At 39.2% G+C, this 5,000-nt stretch overlaps 1 protein-coding gene across 2 annotated transcripts in view; it reads right to left on the reverse strand.

Moving 5' to 3' along the window:
- LOC128684771 (chromodomain-helicase-DNA-binding protein 9) overlaps window positions 1–666 on the reverse strand; it is a 20,423-nt gene extending 19,757 nt beyond the window's left edge. The window contains exon 1 of one of the 2 annotated variants that reach the window (XM_070099396.1): window positions 503–666. The gene's annotated coding sequence lies outside the window, so the exon portion shown is untranslated. The remainder of the gene's footprint in view (window positions 1–502) is intronic. The other variant, XM_070099395.1, reaches the window with a different exon arrangement.
- Window positions 667–5,000: the final 4,334 nt, after the last annotated feature.

Here is a 5,000-nt window from a genome sequence, read left to right on the forward strand (position 1 = left end):
GAAGAACTTTGGTGAACTGTTCCCTCAACGATAATGTGACTTCGTAATTCTTGATAAACAACAACTCTTTCCCAGAGAGAATCATCAAATAACAATACACTTCAGGAGACTTTTTCCTGAGGAAACCCTAACCCCGTCACCTAGATAACTGTGAGGGCTGCTACCTGGGTGAACATGTACAACACTAGTTATATTCCACTTTAGAACACACATGTGGAAGCAAATACTAACTTTCTTTTCGAGAGTAACATATAATTTTGTGCAGGGAGATAGCCCAGTTAATCCCACATATAACCGTGTATTGAGACAAAACGTAACATAGTCCTAGTTAAACTTATGCATGTGTTTTCAGGTATGTAAATGGTAAAGAATATGTGAGAGGAATGTACGTTAATATACAGCCCGGCGAGCAGCAGCGCTCAGCAGACATTACCACCACCAGCGTTGAAGTCTCTCTCTCTGCACACACACACACACACATATACACACACAATATTCTTACCTTTATAATTAACAAGTTCCCAAGAGTAGCTTGGCCCTGTCACGTATCACTAATAAGTTTCTCACTTTGTTTACAAAGTTTCTCAAGTCCAGAGAGTAACACAAGACGGTGAGTGTTGCTGCGAGAGTCGGGGCGCTGATGTGTCCTTGTGTTGCGAGTCACTTCCTTGTTGCTCTGTGATTATGAGTGAACGCACGTCTCTCTCCATGCCTTATATACCTGTCTGGCATGCGCGCACACCATCCTCCTACGCGTTCCGATTCACACTTTCTTTCATCTATTCAGAGCGGATGGGAATGTAACGTCTGCCGTGATTGGTTGCGCCTTCCCTAAACTATTGATTGTTACGCTCTCGTGCCACCAATGGGGTCACAGGACGCCTTTGACGTCAACGGCTTGACCAATCAGCGTGGCGCTCCAGACTGGGAATCTACTTCGTTCAGAGAATTTGGTCTTGTAGAAGGGCTGACGTCATGAGTCTGAAGGAGGGGTGACATTAGGGTCATGGGAAACACAACCCAAGCTTCCAAAATGTTCCAGTAGCAGAAGATACCAAAAATAGACCAAGAGCTGTTCAACCTGGATCACTGCAGGACAAGAGCTGCCCACCCGCGCCACCCACCACCCACGCCACCCACCACCCATAACAAACTAATACCACCCACCCACACATCTACACTCACAATCCACAATCACCACTCACAACCACCACCCACAACCCACAGTCACCACCCACAACCACCACCCACAACCCACAGTCACCACCCACAACCACCATCCACAACCCACAGTCCCCACCCACAACCACAACTATCACTCACAACCCACAGTCACCACCCACAACTACAACTACCACCCACGCTCACAGTCACCACCCACAACCACAACTACCACCCACAACTCACAGTCCCCACCCACAACCACAACTACCACCCACTCCCACACTAAAATACGGAAGCTACTAATCTAGCCTAATTTTACCCAACGTTACCTAACCCAAGCAACCCTAACCTAACCTAACCTAACCTAACGTAACGTAACGTAACGTAACCTAACCTAACCTAACCTAACCCAAGCAACCCTAACCTAACCTAACCTAACCTAACCTAACCTAACCCAAGCAACCCTAACCTAACCTAACCTAACCTAACCCAAGCAACCCTAACCTAACCTAACCTAACCTAACCTAACCTAACCCAAGCAACCCTAACCTAACCTAACCTAACCTAACCTAACCTAACTTAACCTAACCTAACCTAACCTAACCTAACCTAACCTAACCTAACCTAACCTAACCTAACCTAACCTAACCTAACCTAACCTAACCTAACCTAACCTAACCTAACCTAACCTAACCTAACCTAACCTCATCTCTAACCTAACCTAACCTAACCTAACCTAACCTAACCTAACCTAACCTAAACTAACCTAACCTAACCTAACCTAACCTAACCTAACCTAACCTAACCTAACCTAACCTAACCTAACCTAACCTAACCTAACCTAACCTAACCTAACCTAACCTAATCTAACCTAACCTAACCTAACCTAACCTAACCTAACCTAACCTAACCTAACCTAACCTAACCTAACCTAACCTAACCTAACCTAACCTAACCTAACCTAACCTAACCTAACCTAACCTAACCTAACCTAACCTAACCTAACCTAACCTAACCTAACCTAACCTAACCTAACCTAACCTAACCTAACCTAACCTAACCTAACCTAACCTAACCTAACCTAACCTAACCTAACCTAACCTAACCTAACCTAACCTAACCTAACCTAACCTAACCTAACCTAACCTAACCTAACCTAACCTAACCTAACCTAACCTAACCTAACCTAACCTAACCTAATCTAAACTTACCTAACCTAACCTAACCTAACTAACCTAACCTAACCTAACCTAACCTAACCTAACCTAACCTAACCTAACCTAACCTAACCTAACCTAACCTAACCTAACCTAACCTAACCTAACCTAACCTAACCTAACCTAACCTAACCTAACCTAACCTAACCTAACCTAACCTAACCTAACCTAACCTAACCTAACCTAACCTAACCTAACCTAACCTAACCTAACCTAACCTAACCTAACCTAACCTAACCTAACCTAACCTAACCTAACCTAACCTAACCTAACCTAACCTAACCTAACCTAACCTAACCTAACCTAACCTAACCTAACCTAACCTAACCTAACCTAACCTAACCTAACCTAACCTAACCTAACCTAACCTAACCTAACCTAACCTAACCTAACCTAACCTAACCTAACCTAACCTAACCTAACCTAACCTAACCTAACCTAACCTAACCTAACCTAACCTAACCTAACCTAACCTAACCTAACCTAACCTAACCTAACCTAACCTAACCTAACCTAACCTAACCTAACCTAACCTAACCTAACCTAACCTAACCTAACCTAACCTAACCTAACCTAACCTAACCTAACCTAACCTAACCTAACCTAACCTAACCTAACCTAACCTAACCTAACCTAACCTAACCTAACCTAACCTAACCTAACCTAACCTAACCTAACCTAACCTAACCTAACCTAACCTAACCTAACCTAACCTAACCTAACCTAACCTAACCTAACCTAACCTAACCTAACCTAACCTAACCTAACCTAACCTAACCTAACCTAACCTAACCTAACCTAACCTAACCTAACCTAACCTAACCTAACCTAACCTAACCTAACTAACCTAACCTAACCTAACCTAACCTAACCTAACCTAACCTAACCTAACCTAACCTAACCTAACCTAACCTAACCTAACCTAACCTAACCTAACCTAACCTAACCTAACCTAACCTAACCTAACCTAACCTAACCTAACCTAACCTAACCTAACCTAACCTAACCTAACCTAACCTAACCTAACCTAACCTAACCTAACCTAACCTAACCTAACCTAACCTAACCTAACCTAACCTAACCTAACCTAACCTAACCTAACCTAACCTAACCTAACCTAACCTAACCTAACCTAACCTAACCTAACCTAACCTAACCTAACCTAACCTAACCTAACCTAACCTAACCTAACCTAACCTAACCTAACCTAACCTAACCTAACCTAACCTAACCTAACCTAACCTAACCTAACCTAACCTAACCTAACCTAACCTAACCTAACCTAACCTAACCTAACCTAACCTAACCTAACCTAACCTAACCTAACCTAACTTAACCTAACCTAACCTAACCTAACCTAACCTAACCTAACCTATTAATGGAATATAAAGACGAAAAACTGGTGAGCAAGACACATGCGCAGTACTTAGAAATCTTTATTGTTGAAACGTTTCGTCTGCGCAGCAGGCGTCTTCAGTCGAATATAGAGGTGATTACAATAATGAAGACAGTAGGAGTGGAGAGGTAATTCTGAGGAGATCAGTCCCTCAGCCTGAGACTGACCATCAAGGCTGAGGGACTGATCACGTCAAACTACCTCTTCATTTCTCCAGTTTTATAATGGTCTGTATTTAACTGAAGAAGTCTGCTACGCAGGAGAAACGTTTCGACAATAAATGTCTCTAAGCGCCGAACACGAGTTTTAGTCTTTAATATAACCTAACTTAACCTAACTTTATCTAACATGATAATATAACCAACCTAACTTTATCTAACATAATAATATAACCAACCTAACTTTATCTAACATAATAATATAACCAACCTAACTTTATCTAACATAATAACATAACCAACCTAACTTTATCTAACATAATAATATAACCAACCTAACTTTATCTAACATAATAACATAACCAACCTAACTTTATCTAACATAATAATATAACCTAACCTAACTTTATCTAACATAATAACATAACCTAACCTAACTTTATCTAACATAATAATATAACCTAACCTAACTTTATCTAACATAATAATATAACCAACCTAACTTTATCTAACATAATAATATAACCAACCTAACTTTATCTAACATAATAACATAACCAACCTAACTTTATCTAACATAATAATATAACCAACCTAACTTTATCTAACATAATAACATAACCAACCTAACTTTATCTAACATAATAATATAACCTAACCTAACTTTATCTAACATAATAACATAACCTAACCTAACTTTATCTAACATAATAATATAACCTAACCTAACTTTATCTAACATAATAATATAACCAACCTAACTTTATCTAACATAATAATATAACCAACCTAACTTTATCTAACATAATAATATAACCTAACCTAACTTTATCTAACATAATAATATAACCTAACCTAACTTTATCTAACATAATAATATAACCTAACCTAACTTTATCTAACATAATAATATAACCAACCTAACTTTATCTAACATAATAATATAACCTAACCTAACTTTATCTAACATAATAACATTACCTAACCTAACTTTATCTAACATAATAATATAACCAACCTAACTTTATCTAACATAATAACATAACCTAACCTAACTTTATCTAA

Source organism: Cherax quadricarinatus, chromosome 67, assembly GCF_038502225.1.
Source record: "Cherax quadricarinatus isolate ZL_2023a chromosome 67, ASM3850222v1, whole genome shotgun sequence".
NCBI lineage: Eukaryota > Metazoa > Arthropoda > Malacostraca > Decapoda > Parastacidae > Cherax > Cherax quadricarinatus.